Below are 16,813 nucleotides of genomic sequence, written 5' to 3' on the forward strand. Positions count from 1 at the left end.
TACTGTTGTGTTTGAAGGTAGACAAACCTCCAGGGCCTGATCAGACATATTCGAGGACATTACAGGAAACTAGAGAGGAAATTGCGTGAACCCTGTTTGAAATTTACGAGTCATCCTTCAATACAGGAGAGGTGCCGGAAGACTGGAGGATGGCAAAGCTTGTGTCTCTTTTCAAGAAGGGCTGCAGGGAAAATGCTGTGAACTATAGGCCGGTGAGCTTAACATCTGTAGTTGGTAAGTTACTGGAGAGTATTCTGAGAGATAGGATATACAGGCAAGGGCTGATTAGGGACAGTCAGCATGGTTTTGTACCTGTGAGGTCATGTCTCACAAATTGGGTTGATTTTTTGAAGACGTGACCAAAAGCATTGATGAGGGCAGAGCTGTAGATGTTGTGTACATGGACGTCAGTAAGGCATTCGACAAGGTTCCGCATGGTAGGCTTCTCTGGAAGGTTAGATCGCATGGGATCCAGGGAGAGATAGCTGAATGGATAGCAAATTGGCTCCATGGAAGGAAGCAGAGGGTAATGGTGGAAGGCTGCTACTCAGAATGGTGGCCTGTGACTAATGGTGTGCCTCGGGGTACGGTGCTGGGCCCGTTACTGTTTGTCATCGACATCAATGATTTGGATGAGAAAGCAGGGCAAGATTAGCAAGTTTGCTGATGATACAAAAGTTAGTGGTTTTGCAGATAGTGAAGATGGTGTGAACAATTGCAGCAGGATCTGGATTGATTGGCCAAGTGGGCAGAGGAATGGTTGATGGAATTTAATACAGGGAAGTGCGAGGTGTTGCATTTTGGGACATCGAACAAGGGCAGGAGCTTCACAGAAAATGGTAGGCCTCTGGGAAATGGTTGTAGAGCAGAGGGATCTAGAAGTACAGGTGCATGGTTCCTTGAAGGTCGAGTTGCAGGTAGATAAGGTGGTCAAAAGGCTTTTGGCACTTTCGTCTTCATCAGTCAGAGGATTGAGTACAGAAATTGGGAGATCATATTGCAGTTGTATAAGACGATGGTGAGGCTGCATTTAGAATATTGTGTTTCAGTCTGGGCACCCTGTTATAGGAAAGATATTGTCAAGCTTGACAGGGTTCAGAAAACGATTTACAAGGATGTGGCCTGGACCAGAGGGTGTGTGCTGTAGGAGAGGTTGAGTGGGGCTGGGTCGCTATTCCATGGAGCGCAGGAGGATGAGGGGAGATCTTATAGAGATATACAAAATCATGAGAGGATAGATCGGGTAGATGCAGAGTCTTTTACCCAGCGTAGGGGAATTGAGGACCAGAGGACATCGGTTCAAGGTGAATGGAAAAAGATAGGAATCCGAGGGGTAACTTTTCACACAAATGGTGGTGGGTGTATGGAACAAGCTGCTAGAGGAGGTAGTTGAGGCTGGGACTATCCCATTGTTTAAGAAACAGTTATAGATAGCTACATGGATAGGACAGGCTTGGAGGATATGGACCAAGCGCAGGAAGTGGGACTAGTGTAGCTGGGACATTGTTGACCAGTGTGGGCGAGTTGGGCCGATGGGCTTGTTTCCACACTGTATCACTCTATGACTCCATGACTATGACTATGAGTAACTGGGCAATGTCTGCCTGTGTAGTTCATCCACCATCACTAGCAATAAATGTAATGTTGATACAATGACAACTGCATGTAAAAATATGCTCAACACTGCTAGGGATGTTACAGTACATCTGTCAGTCAGCAAATCAGGCTTTCACTCCCTTTGGACATGGTGAGTAGACCATTCTGTCACCCCACTATACCTGCTCCAACATTCAATAGGTCTATGGAGATACAAGAGTCTGAAGATGTAGAATGGTACCTCTTGTGTTATCAGATTCCTCCAGCAGTTTATCAACAGGACTATGGTTGTTCTTCTAATGTTCTACCTTCCCCTCACTATACCTCAATTCCCTGGATATCCAAAAGCAACTGGTCCGTGAATACATTCAGCAACTGAGTTTCAAACAACCCACTCAAGTGGAAAATTCCAAATATTTACTCCCCCTCTGGGTGGAGGTCTCTTCGCACCTCTGTCCCGAGTGGCTGATCTCGAGGACCGCATCCCCCTTCCCTGGTTCTAGACATCAGAGCCAGGGAAACCATCATCTCCGCATATTCTCTAGAAGATGTGGAACAATGTAACTTAGACCTTAATATCATTTAAACAATGTAAACAATTTCATTTGTTCTTAGTCCTGTATTTGTTGATCAGTCTGAATAAGGGTCTCGACCCGAAAGGTCACATTCCTTCTCTCCATAGATGCTGCCTCACCCACTGAGTTTCTCCAGCATTTTCTGTCTACCTTCGATTTTTCCAGCATCTGCAGTTCTTTCTTAATCATTTCTTTCTTATAAAGGCCAAAAGCTTTGAGATATCACTTTGCCAATAATTCATAACAAGCAATTAGTTCCATGCAGTAGTATGGATGTCACACACTGCTTTCTCTTTTCCCCATCATCCACTCCAGATATTTCACAATCTGCCAAACTATTATGTATTAATGGTCTTTAAATAACTGTACAATTACCAATGTAATACTATACAAGTGTCAAAGTAATGATACAATGGTCCACCTTCAAAAAAATAAAATGCAAAATTAAGTTAAAGACTCTAAAGAATATTGTAAAATACTACTATATATATATATATATTAAGGAATTAGTTCATCGTGTTGTTGTACAATTGAAGAGTATAATGCAGGGTTCCCTGTTCCCATGCATTTTACCGAATTATCATAACATGTAACTAAATGCCAACCATTCTCTGGAGGCTAGCGTTAATGCAATGATTACAAAAAAGTGGTTCTATTTACCAACTGAACAAAGTAAAAGTTTTCATTTTTGAGATTGTGTCCAGTTAAACAACAAATGAAACATTGTAAAACCAAAACCAGAATGTATAGTTATCTCGGAGAAGGTTTAGGATAAGCCAAACATATTTTTAAATTTCTGAATGTGTTCTGAATTTCTGGGTGGCACGGTGGCTCAGCAGTAGAGTTGCACCAGAGACCCAGGATCGAACCTGACTACGAGTGCTGTCTCCACGGACGTTGTACGTTCTCCCCGTGACCTGTGTGGGTTTCCTCTGAGAGCTCCGGTTTCCTCCCGCACACCAAAGGCGTACAGGTTCGTAGGTTAATCGGCTTGGTATAAGCATAAATTGTCCCTGGTGTGTGTGGGATAGTGTTAATGTGCTGGGATCGCTGCTCAGCACGGACGTTGGGTCGAAGGGCCTGTTTCCATACTGTATCTCTAAACTAAAACAATAGCACCTACCTCTGGATGCACACAACAAAAACAAAATCTTTGGCCCACAATGTTCAAGCACTCACACCATTTACCTGCACTGGGTCCAGAGTCTCTCAGCTCTTGGTGACCCATGTACTCATCCAAATACTCTTTAAATGCTGCAAGGGTCTTGCCCACCCCTCAGTATATTACAGGTTTCTAGGTGAAAAAACTCTTCCTCTGATGCCTTTTAAAATTCTTACACTTCACTTTAAAGCTTTGCTCTCTAGTTTAAGGCACAAGGGGATAAATAAATGCTTTGCTTTCTATCCTATCCATTGCCCTCTTCATTTTGTGTACCACAATCATGTCCTTCCCCCCCTCCCCCCCCTTTAAGAAAAACAGTCTTTCCAGAATTTCTTCATTACACAATTACTCCATTCTGGGCAACATTTCGACAAATTTCCTCTGTCCTCTCCAATGTAATCACATCCTTCCACAGTGTGTCAACCAGAACTGTGGTATGCAGTACACCAGACCTCTTGACCTGTTAAATATAGCTTTATGCACACATATGCAGACAATCGTAGGAATACACAGCACACAAAGTCAGCCATTCAATCCATAGGGGACATGCTGAACAGTGCTATCTGGCCTTAGATCACCTGGAAATCATCTACATTTGTTGCCTTATAGATCAGACAGCAAGTTCAGTCAACGAGTACCGGATCCTACTTGTGGTAACAAATGGCTCCATTTCCATTCCAATCATCTCATCAATAAATTTAAATTTATTTCCTTTCACTATTGGGTTAACTTCAAAAGTGAACTAGGTCTTTCCTATACCTTCTATTTAGATCTCTCGATTTTAAATACCTCAATTAAATTTTCCCTCAGCCAATGCTATTTCACAAAGACCACCCCAACCTATTCAAATCTTCCTTCATAGCTCCTCATAGCTGGAGTTCTCCAGCTGACACGGACTTTAAGATATCTTTTGTGTATTCTTCAATACTATCACAAGCTTCCTCTAACACAGCGAGTAAGATTATGTACATTATTCTGTGGAGAAGAGGGTGTTGTACGATTCTAGCATTGTCTCCCAATTTGTATACTCTGGGTTTGAGTAAAGCCTCCACAATTACCTTCTCTACCCGTCTTGATATTCAGAGATCTACACCCATGCACTTCGAGCTCTATACTTCTCAGTACTGCTGCCAATGTCTATCTTCATTCCTAGCAGATTTTGACACAATGGCAACAAAGTTCACCCATGCCCAGGATAATTGTCATAGACACAAATAGTATGGATACATGCCCTCCAAACCAACTAGTACATGCCGACCAAGATGCCCCATGTAAACTAGTTCCACTTTCCCACATTTGGCCCCTATCCCTCTAAACCCTTCCTATCCATGTACCTGTCCAAGCATATTTTAAAATGTTATATCTCAACTACCTTCTCTGGCAGCTCATTCCATATTCCCACCACCAAAATAAAAAAATTAAAAAAACCATGACACACAATTAACACAAACATCCATCACAGCGAATCTCCTCCTCACTGTGGTGGAAGGCAAAGTCATTGTCTCACCCGTTTTCCATTCTTCTCCCGATGTTAAAGTCTCCGGCGGGTGATGGTAAGTCCCACGGCCGTTAAGGCCGCGCCAGGCGATGTAAGGCCCCGCTCCTGGTCGTTTTCAACCACCTCAATTCGGGCAGGAGAAGTTTCCGTTGCGCAAGCTCCGAAAAACGGTCTCCCATCAGGGACCCACGAGCTCCCGATGTCACCGTCCACCAGGCCTGCGGCTGAAGCCTCCGAAGCTCTGAAGTCAGGTCGCAGCCACGCTCCACCACAGCTCTCCACGCTCCGAAGCCGGCCAGCTCCACGATGGTGAGTCCGCAGGCTCCGCGACTGGAACCCCCAAGTCGTTCCGGTTGGAGGTCGCTTCACAGTGCTAGGCCCCAATGACAACGGAGACCCGACAAGAAAAAGGTTGGGTCCCCCGTACAGGGAAGAGATTTAAAAGTTCCCCGCCCCCCACATATACACAGCTAAAAACAATATATAAACTACAACCAACTATACACTCAACAGGACAAACACTTAAAAAAGACAGACGGACTGCAGAGGCCGCCACCTTTATCTATTGATAAGAGACTTACACTTTTTATATCTTACATTGGCACTTGACCTCCAAATACAAATTACTTTTAGATAAATTGTCTATAAGAAAAACCTGAGTGGTCACCAATTCCAAAACTATCTATACTAACAAGCAGGAAAGCATTTAGGCTTAGAAACTATTTGACAAGATTTTCACAGTGTTAAACTATAAAAGTCTCTCAAATATCACTAAGTTCAATTGAAAGTGTTTTAGTGTTGATTAGTGTTTTAGTTTTCTCTGGGTAACCTACAGTATATTAGTGAATGGCATTACTTTGCTCCATTTGAAGTTCCTGTAGCTGTTTACAGTGTCTTGCAAAAGAATTCATACCCCTTGAACTTTTCCATATTTTGTCACGTTACAACCACAAACGTAAATGTATTTTATTGGGATTTTATGTGATACACCAACACAAAGTGGTGCATAATTGAAGTGGAAGGAAAATGATACATGGTCTTCAAATTTTTTTATAAATAAAAAACTGAAAATTGTGGCTTGCAAAAGTATTCAGCCCCCCTGAGTCAATACTTTGTAGAACCACCTTTCGCTGCAATTACAGCTGCAAGTCTTTTGGGGTATGTCTCTACCAGCTTTGCACATCTAGAGACTGACATTTTTGCCCATTCTTCTTTGCAAAATAGCTCAAGCTCAGTCAGATTGGATGGAGAGCGTCTGTGAACAGCAATTTTCAAGTCTTGCCAGAGATTCTCAATTGGATTTAGGTCTGGACTTTGACTGGGCTATTCTAACACATGAATATGCTTTGATCTAAACCATTCCATTGTAGTTCTGGCTGTATGTTTAGGGTCGTTGTCCTGCTGGAAGGTGAACCTCCGCCCCAGTCTCAAGTCTTTTGCAGACTCTAACAGATTTTCTTCCAAGATTGCCCAGTATTTGGCTCCATCCATCTTCCCATCAACTCTGACCAGCTTCCCTGTCCCTGCTGAAGAAAAGCATCCCCACAGCATGATGCTGCCACCACCATGTTTCACAGTGGGGATGGTGTGTTCAGGGTGATGTGCAGTGTTAGTTTTCCGCCACACATAGCGTTTTGCATTTAGGCCAAAAACTTCAATTTTGGTCTCACCTGACCAGAGCACCTTCCTCCACGTTTGCTGTGTCCCCCACATGGCTTGTGGCAAACTGTAAACAGGACTTCTTATGGCTTTTTTTCAACAATGGCTTTCTTCTTGCCACTCTTCCATAAAGGCCCGATTTGTGGAGTGCACGACTAATAGTTGTCCTGTGGACAGATTCTCCCACCTGAGCTGTGGATCTCTGCAGCTCCTCCAGTTACCATGGCTGCTCCTCCAGAGTTACCATTGGCTGCTTCTCTGATCAATGCTCTCCTTGCCCGGCCTGTCAGTTTAGGTGGACGGCCATGTCTTGGTAGGTTTGCAGTTGTGCTATACTCTTTCCATTTTCGGATGATGGATTGAACAGTGCTCCGTGAGATGTTCAAAGCTTGGGATATTTTTTTATAACCTAACCCTGCTTTAAACCTCTCCACAACTTTATCCCTGACCTGTCTGGTGTGTTCCTTGGGCTTCATGATGCTGTTTGTTCACTAATGTTCTCTAACAAACCTCTGAGGCCTTCACAGAACAGCTGTATTTATACTGAGATTAGATTACACACAAGTGGACTCTATTTACTAATTAGGTGACTTCTGAAGGCAATTGGTTGCACTGGATTTTATTTAGGGGTATCAGAGTAAAGGGGGCTGAATACTTTTGCACGCCACACTTTTCAGTTTTATAATTGTAAAAAAATTTGAAAGCCATGTATCATTTTCCTTCCACTTCACAATTATGCGCCACTTTGTGTTGGTCTATCATATAAAATCCCAATAAAATACATTTACGTTTGTGGTTGTAACGTGACAAAATGTGGAAAAGTTCAAGGGGTATGAATACTTTTGCAAGCCACTGTATGTTTCGCCCAGCAACTGCAACCTTCGTAGTCATTCCTTAAACAAATATACACAGGATAGTTTTCCAGCTATGGGGCATTGTTTCTGCTTAGTGGATGCTGCAATGATGTGAGAGGGGTGGAATGGTGACTCGGGGACTACAAAGGAGCCTGGAGCATCCAGAGAACAACAGCCCCCACAGGATGCACGTTTCAGTGTCTGATAGCCACAGACACTCTTGGCAGGACATTCCCAGTTATGTCTCTGTAAGGAGTAATACAACACTAGTGAAGACAGAGGGTGGCCGCATATTAAAGAAACTTGCGATGCAGACAAGTGCCTATGCCTGCTCCATGAGTTGAAAGAATTATAACTGACGTCCTCTGTCCAAGTATGGACCTTGGGTAACCTACTCAATCCAGCAGTGAAAAGTAGCAGAGAACAGTGGCAGCAGCTGGAATTACCATACTGCTCTGCTGACAACTTCTTTTGGGGAGGTTTTATACTGCCAAAGTGCTACAGAGAATGAAAATCCTGCCATAAAGCCAAAAGTCTAAGTTCCCAGTGATTGTTAAACATATGCGCAATTGCTCTATTCTGCGTTAATGCAAATTTCAATCACTAGTACAGCTTACACATTATCCAGCCTTTAAGGAATCACTTCGCCTCTGTATACTGAAGTTTTTACAGTTAGTCAGAGATCATCAGAGTGTAAACATAGAAACATAGAAAATAGGTGCAAGAGTAGGCTATTCGGCCCTTCGAGCCTGCACCGCCATTCAATATGATCATCCAACTCAGTATCCTGTACCTGCCTTCTCTCCCTACCCCTTGATCCCTTTAACCACAAGGGCCACATCTAACCCGCTTAAATATAGCCAATGAACTGGCCTCAACTACATTCTGTGGCAAAGAATTCCACAGATTCACCACTCTCTGTGTAAAAAATGTTTTTCTCATCTCAGTCCTAAAAGACCTCCCCCTTATCCTTAAACTGTGACCCCTTGTTCTGGACTTAGAAGACATGATCCCCATACAGGAGCCAACTGGAGTATATAGAGAATATTACCTTTTGTTTGAGTGAAATATGCCTACTTTCTAAGATTCCCCAAACAAATTCTTGCCCACTTTGAACAGAACATATATGTGTAAATTCAAAAGATACGAAACACTTGAGACCAAAACTGTTTAGGCTTTTACAATAGATGTTAAGCACAGAAAATTAAAATATCAGCATTACATTGGAAAATGTCATCAGGATGGAGATTTGAACAAGCTCATCACAAGAAAGTAAACTTATATTAATCTTCAAGTACTGTGAAGCATATTGAGTAAAAATCAGCAATCACTTTGGGTGCTAGTATGATGCCAGGGTATATTGTGATTGGTCCATTCTTTCAATTAAAATATGCTACATGCAATAGTTACACATCATGGTCTACCTTTCAATCTTATCAATCTGTCAATTTTGGAAGTTTTTCACAACACAATTTTTATAATAAATCTAAGGCATACATTTGATTTGATTTCTAGGAAAACATCCATGAAGCAAAGCACAACTGGAAAAGAAAAGTTTGGTACCAATGAAATAAATGTTTGAGATATTTCATTGTAGACACAAAAAGCTGGAGTAACTCAGCAGGACAGGCAATATCTCTGGAGAGAAGGAATGGGCGACGTTTCGGGTTGAGACCCTTCTTCAGATGGGTCGAAACGTCACCCGATGCTGGTAAATATTTTCTGCAGGAACTATTGCTTAAAAAGTGAACAAACATTATTTAAGTGTGATGAAATCAGGACAATCTCAATTACTATCAAGGATCTTTACTTGGAGATGTGACACTATTCCAAACATTCATAGCAACAGTTTTGTGAAAGTTTGCAATAATAGTTTACCATAGTCTACGGCTATCATAAGACATAGGAGCTGAATTAGGCTATTTGGCCCATCGAGTCTGCTCCGCCATCCGAACATGTAAGATCTATTTTCCCTCTCAACCCCATTCCCTTGTTTTCTGCCGTGGAACCTTTGATGCCGTTATTAATCAATAAGCTATCAATTTCTACTTTAAAAAGAAGTCAATGACGGCCACCAGCTCTGTCTGTGGCAATCAATTCCACACATTCACCACCTTCTGGCTAAAGAGATTCTTCCTCATCTAATTTCTAAAGGCATGACTTTTTATTCTGAGGCTGTGGCCTCTGGTCCTAGATTCTCCCTCTACTAGAAACATCCCGTCTACAACCACTCTATTGAGGCTGACACTGAGTATAGAAGTTGGGAGTCTTATAAGACGTTGATATAGTAAAATAAAATGATACTTTGTAGAATAGTACAGCATGGGAACAGATCCTTCGGCCCAGGGTGTCAAATTTTATGAAAAGAAGGCAGGAGAATGGGGTTGAGAGGGAAAGATAAATCACCCATGATTGAATGGTGGAATAGACTTGATGGGCTGGATGGCCTAATTCTGCTCCTGTGACCAAAATACTTGTGATGTCGGTGCTAGTATGATGCCAGGTTATACTAATCCCTTCTCCTCCATCTCTGAATATTCATGTGCCAACCTAAAAGCCTCAAACAGCACACCACTATCGTTCTTTTCCAATTGTGATGAATATTTCTCTCCCCTGATGCTGCCTGGCCTGTTGAGTACTTGCAGCATGGTCTGATTTTGCAGATTTGAAATACGTTCATTTATTAAATGTAAAATAATTTGAGCACCAACATATCTGCTCTGTTAACATTTCTGGAGGCAAAAATCATATGACTGCATCAAACTCCCACAGATTTCTGATCAATTTATGAGTGTCGAAATCAAAGCCATTGTTCATTGTGAGAGGTCAACCAGTTACAGTGTGTAGGCGTCCTACTATACTCACATCACTTTTCCTGAACTTGGCTTTTAAGCTTTTCATTTTCGTCCAATATCACCATAGAGCACAAAATTTCAGCAACATCTAAACAAAATGTACAGAACATAATTACAATATTATTGAGAAATGCGTTTCATAAGACGCATAGTTTCAAATGGTTGCCCACAATCCAGGAACATGTTCTACTCTGATGCCAGATATTACGGTTGTACTGACTGCACTACGCTAAATAAATTGGACTGCTTTTTTTCGTGCATTCACTCACCGGCATTCCTGCAAAGTTAGAAGCTGTCATAACGATTTCGCCCTTTACCATCAATCAAAAACTATTTTGATTTGAGAAAGCGAACGTTTAATAAACAACGAGTGGAGGTGTTGAAACTTGTACCCGCAGATGCAGTATCGACAGCGACCCCGTTTGACACTGTCCGCGTTTGACACAAGTTTCACCTTCGTACTCAAACTTCACCGATAAACTTTTGCGACGTGATTAATTCCAAGGCAGTTTCTAGAAAGACGTTCCCGGCTTTAAATAAATCACCGCCTCGCTCCTCCTCGGCAACGCCGACGTTCTTTTTGTGCCCGAGTTCAACTCTCCCATTCATTCTCTTTCCCCAAACTTCCTTCATCTGTTTCCAGCCCTCGTTCAATTTCCCTCCGCTCTAGGGCGGCTGTCCTCAGAAAGGTAATACAGGCGCTAAAACTTTCACTGCTGCAAACAATAAACCCATTCATTCGCTCGTTTGCTCTATTTACAAACCGAGGAGAGAAGAGACGAGAGAAATGCATCCAAAACATACCATTTGGAAGAAAACATGTAAGAGCTTGTCTTTTATTCTAGCATAGTGCACCCGTGTGCTTTAACTTGGAAAGCGAACTCACCCCATGCCGGCGTGGAAAGTGAAGGTGTGTGTGTATGTGTGAGTGAAGTTGTAAGGAGCCGCGTTACATGAACACACTTTGCTGCCGAAGCTGCTGCCAACACCGCTCCAAGTGCCTCGCGGCGGAAAAGGCAACGGCAGCGCGTGCCATTGTCCACCCAGCGTGTACGCGTCATCCGTAACGAACGCGCACGAGCACGCGCCTCGCCGGCCCGTCCCGTCCCGTCCCCAGAGTAGACCCGGACCGCGTTCCATCTCCGGGCCGCGTTCTCTCCCCTTTGTTGTGTTAGCGCTGGTCTCTTGGTCGTTCTCTGGGGCTTGCTGCTGGGTAGGTCGCTCGGAAAACGACCAGAGAGAACTACACTATATGCTCACTCTCACTGACGAGTCCGGTAAAGCTTTGATCAGAAGCCCCAATTTCTGGCCATTGGGTAGGTTCGCCTTGGAACTCTACAATCATTTACGAGAAGACCATTTGCGCGCCCCCACCCACAGGCATGCCAACTCTTTGAAATAAACAACCTAATTAGTTACAAGTCGCTGCCAGTTTATAGCCCAGCAAAATTATCCCAGCTCACTTATTTATGCAGTTACATAACACTGATTTTAGGACAATAGGTCTTCTCAAAATGAGGGGCAATATGCTTTGGAAGACAAAGTGCTGGAGTAGCTCGGCGAGTCAGGCAGCATCGCAGGAGAACATAGAGAGCGGCGATTTGTGTCGTGACCCTTCAGACTGACTTGGTTTATATCAACTAATACTCAATATGAAATACTGCTATTTGGAGTTATGTCATGAATCTACCAGATGCAGCACTCTGTTACACAACAGCAGTTGTGTTAAAGCAATATTTTAATTTCATTAATGAGATTGGTGGACAAGGAGATGATCCATACCTGAAACTCAACAAGTTGAGCACAATCACAAACACAACATTATGGCCAGTGTAAGATATAAATTCACACGTGTTAACCTATAATTAGATTCTAAAACTCCACCACTTATATTCACATTATCTGTTCTTGCCTATTTGGCATGACACTATTTTTCAAGTAGAAAGCTCAAGGAATGCTACCCATCTCCAAACTGTTGAATCCCTTTATCATATTATGCTTCCCTCAATCTCTCCTTGGACAGGCCATCATGAGTCAAGTGTTTTATTGTCATATGTACATATGTACCTGAAAGAAATAATGAAATTCATATTTGCAGCAGCACCATGAGGGGTTTGCAAATACAGTACTCAAGAGATAATATAATAAACAACAAAAAAGTTGAAATAAATGATTTAAAAATATTACAAAGTACAAAGTCCTGAGTGCATCCCAAGCACTTCGTAGCTGGCTGCTTCTAGGGCTTCTTCTAGGGTGTCAGGGTAAGCATTCTGACTGGCCTGCCAGTAATTTTCAGTGTTATCCTTGCATATACCAAGCTGAATTAAAATATACCCACCTGCTTTAAAAGGGCATCAATAATACCGGTGCCCAAGTAGAGCAAGGTGACGTGCCTCAATGACTATCGACCGGTGGCACTAACGTCAGTGGTGATGAAGTGCTTTGAGAGGTTGATCATGGTGCAAATCAACTCCTACCTTGAGAAAAACCTGGACCCACTGCAGTTCGCATACCGCCACAACAGATCAACGGTGATCTCGCTGGCTCTCCACTCCGCACTGGACCACTTGGATAACAAAAACTCATATGTCAGGCTATTATTCATTGATTACAGCTTGGCATTTAATACAATCATCCCCTCCAAGCTGGTTACCAAACTCTCAGAACTGGGTCTCTGCACATCCCTCTGCAATTGGATCCTCGACTTTCTCGTTCACAGACCACAGACTGTTCGATTGGTGGAAAAATGTCAGCCTCTATAACAATCAGCACGGGAACACCTCAAGGCTGCGTGCTCAGCCCCCTGCTGTACTCACTCTATACTCATGACTGCGTAGCCGGTCATAGTGCGAACTCCATCATCAAGTGCGCTGACGACACCACTGTTGTGGGACGTATCACTGATGGGGACGAGTCAGAGTATAGAAGTGAGATCGACCGACTGACCAAATGGTGCCAGCACAATAACCTGGCCCTCAACACCAGCTAAACCAAGGAACTGATTGTGAACTTTGGAAGGGGTAGGATGGGTACCCACAGTCCCGTTTATATCAACGGGTTGATGGTGGAAAGAGTCAAGAGTTTCATATTCTTGGGCGTGCACATCTCTGAAGATCTCTCCTGGTCCGAGAACACTGATGCTATTATAAAGAAAGCACATCAGCGCCTCTACTTCCTGAGAAGATTACGGAGAGTCGGATTGTCAAGGAAGACTCTCTCTAACTTCTACAGGTGCACAGTAGAGAGCATGCTGACCGGTTGCATCCTGGATTGGTTCGGCAACTTGAGTGTCCAGGAGCGAAAAAGACTACAAAAAGTAGTAAACACTGCCCAGTCCATCATCGGTTCTGACCTCCCTACTGACACACTGATCTGTTCTGTATTCGTGCCTTCTATATTCTGTTGTGCTGAAGCAAAGCAAGAATTTCATTGTCCTATCTGGGACACATGACAATAAACTCTCTTGAATCTCTTGAATCTTGATTGTTACAAGCTGATTGGCTGAAGAAGTGTCGACCCGAAACATCCCCCGTTCATTCTCTCCCGAGATGCTGCCTGTCCCGCTGAGTTACTCCAGCTTTTTGTGTCTATTATCAGTTTAAACCAGCATTTACAATTCCTTCTTACACTGATTGGTAAATTGTTCCATTAGTTCTACATTCTCTATCTCGTCTGGTTCCCAAGATCAATTGAATCAATACCGTCCCACATCTCGGAAAACCGGAGATGACTTTCCTGGTAGTTCATGACATTAAAAAATATGATGTGAAATCTGAAATAAAAACAGAAAATTTGGGGAAAACCCACATACAGATTAAGAAGCATTTAAGGACCAGGACCTTACTCAAAACTGAAATAAATTACTCTTATCTAAATATGTTATCTCACCCTATTGAGACATAATTCAACAATATCCTCAGATTACTTTGAAAAGTATGGCATTACAGTCATTGTTTTTATTAGTTTTATCTGTGCCAAGTGGAAGTATATTCTTCTTCATAAAAAAACTAAATTCTAATCCATGATATAAGAATAAACAAAACAAGAATGTAAACTACAATGCAAGGAAAATTGCAAGTGAAAACCTAAAATGAAACATTTTTTAATCAACATATGATAGATACCAAGACACTGTCTTACAAGGAAACTTCAGCAGAAACCTACAATTCTGTCAAATGTTGAATTCTCACACTTTTCTGCATAAATGAGGTCTCCTATGAATTCGAGGATTCACTCTTTATATTATTCACTGTTTACATTATACCAAGTAATGTGTTGCGGTCAGGAATTACCTTTACTCTGCAACTATTCGGGAAGTGCAGCAGAAATCCCCATCTGGTGAAATTACAGTTGCACAATGGTATCATTTTTAAGGAAATTCCAGCTCATATTTTGTTCCATAATGTTAGAAAGTACTAGCCATTTGGTATAGTCTACATGGCAGATGGATAAGCATAATTCCTTCAGGATTTAAAACACACTTGGAAATAATAATCCAAAATCTGGTAAAGTGTTTACTGTCTTGCAACCCATTCACAACATTAACATGCAGCCTACTGAGAAACTTTGACCATGCTAAACCTAGAACTGGCATACATTATACGTCTACATATATTTTGTAATACTGTTACACTTTGGATATCCTTTTGGATGGTTGCTTAATAGCACAGGAATTCTGTGTTCCCTGTACATTCTGCGTGGTTCCTTAAAGAGTATCAAATAAAAATATAAAATGCATGCTCGTCACAAATACTGCCTAAACTGCTGAACGTTCCTGTCCTATCATTATTTGAAATCATTTTAACCTTCTGGTATTTTGTTTGTTTATTCCATTGCCAGATCACTTGCAGAATTATGCCCCTTAAAGAAGTAACGTTATTCCCCCTCTTGTGAATTTCATGTTTTTTGTCAGCCTTATTCACCTCCACTGGCTTCTGCTTCCCTTGCAACTGAACATTTTAAAACCCTCCAATCCCAAGATTGAGTTCAAAACTTTCAGATCATAATTACACTCCCATTTTCAAATAACAGATGGTAGTTTCTGCTTTTTAGAGCTACTATAGTCTCGCAGCTCATTTCTATTTATTGTTACCACTCCCTATGCCGGCCACCATCATTTTTTTATCATTTATTCTGCCCTGCCTTTTACATACATTTCCTTTTTTTCCAACCTTTCCCAGTTTTCCAGAATCTGTGTTTGCTTTAGAGCTGTTGCAAGCATGACAAATTTGTCATGATGAAACCTCTCCAAATCAGGAAACATGAGCTCTGTCTGTCGATTCTGACTGTCTGCTGAATATTGAAATTCACAAAATGTTTTAATCCCTGACTAGCTTAATTTTGAGATACAGCATGGAAACAGGTCCTTCGGCCCACCGAGTCCACACCGACCAGCGATCCCCGCACATTAACGCTATCCTGCACACACTAGGGAGAATTTACATTTATACCAAGCCAATTAACCTACAAACCTGTACGTCTTTCGAGTGTGGGAGGAAACCGAAGATCTCAGAGAAAACCCACGCGGTCACGGGGAGAACCTACAAACTCCGAACTGACAGCATCAGTAGTCGAGATCGAACCCGGGTCTCGGGTGCTGAAAGCATAGACGGCAGCAACTTTACCGCTGCGCCACCGTGCCGCCCTGGTACTGTCTTAATGGTAACTGTCATTGGTGGGACTGATTGAAGCCCATATAAGCCAGACCCAGTAAGTATAGAGGATTTCCTTTCCCAAATAACATGAGTAATGAAATATTTGCTTTAAACAAATAGGCAGTTTCATTGCCACCATTACTGATATTGGCTTTTCATATAATTACTCAACTTTAAACCTCTCAACAGCTCTGGTTGGAATTAAACACGTGTATCCAGATCAACTGTCCAGACCCCTGGATATTCAGCAATTACAATTTACTTCCTGTTCCTATTCCAACTTTCAAGCATTTGCAGTATTTTGATATTGCCCTGAGGCAGTTTGCAGGCAGCATCATCAAGGACCCACATCATCCTGGCCACACACTCATCTCCACGCAACCTTCAGGTAGAAGGTACAGGAGCCTGAAGACTGCAACGTCCAGGTTCAGAAACAGCTTCTTCCCCACAGCCATCAGGGGAACTCAACTCAAACAAAACTCTGAACAGGTAAAAAAACAGAATTTTGATGAAAGATCACTGACCTTAAACATTAGCTCTTCTCTCAATAATTGCTCAATAATCATGCTCTTTCCACCGTTGCTGAGTATCTCAGCCATTTCTGTTCTATCTGAAATTTACTTATGCAGAATAAAGAATTAGTTCAGAAAAATAAATTTTCAGCCATTATTAGAGAATGTTAACATTGTCTTTTATCAGGAAACTGAATGACTAATTTAGACAGGAGATCTGAAATTTAAGAATAAAAATAAGATATAAGAATGTGGTAAATGCTGCATTTGGTGCTCATCCTTAGTTTCCCTAGAAAATTCAAGTGAGTTGAGTCCTTTGAATATTCTTTAATTTTCTAAATAATTGTGCACCCATGATTTTGTTCTGTAGGGAGCTAGAGGAGTTAGACCAGTGCTGCTGAAGGAACAGCTTCGCTCGGCCCGCCTGAACCTACCTGATCTCGCGGTT

General features: G+C 42.2%; 1 long non-coding RNA gene across 1 annotated transcript; it reads right to left on the minus strand.

Moving 5' to 3' along the window:
- Nucleotides 1-4,007: 4,007 nt before the first annotated feature.
- Nucleotides 4,008-11,277, minus strand: LOC116977841. The gene is made up of 3 exons (XR_004413313.1): nucleotides 11,086-11,277; nucleotides 10,206-10,287; nucleotides 4,008-4,018 (listed from the first exon to the last, which is right to left on the minus strand). It is a non-coding gene; the product is annotated as an uncharacterized LOC116977841 (long non-coding RNA).
- Nucleotides 11,278-16,813: the final 5,536 nt, after the last annotated feature.

Source organism: Amblyraja radiata, chromosome 10 (assembly GCF_010909765.2).
Source record: "Amblyraja radiata isolate CabotCenter1 chromosome 10, sAmbRad1.1.pri, whole genome shotgun sequence".
Classification (NCBI taxonomy): domain Eukaryota; kingdom Metazoa; phylum Chordata; class Chondrichthyes; order Rajiformes; family Rajidae; genus Amblyraja; species Amblyraja radiata.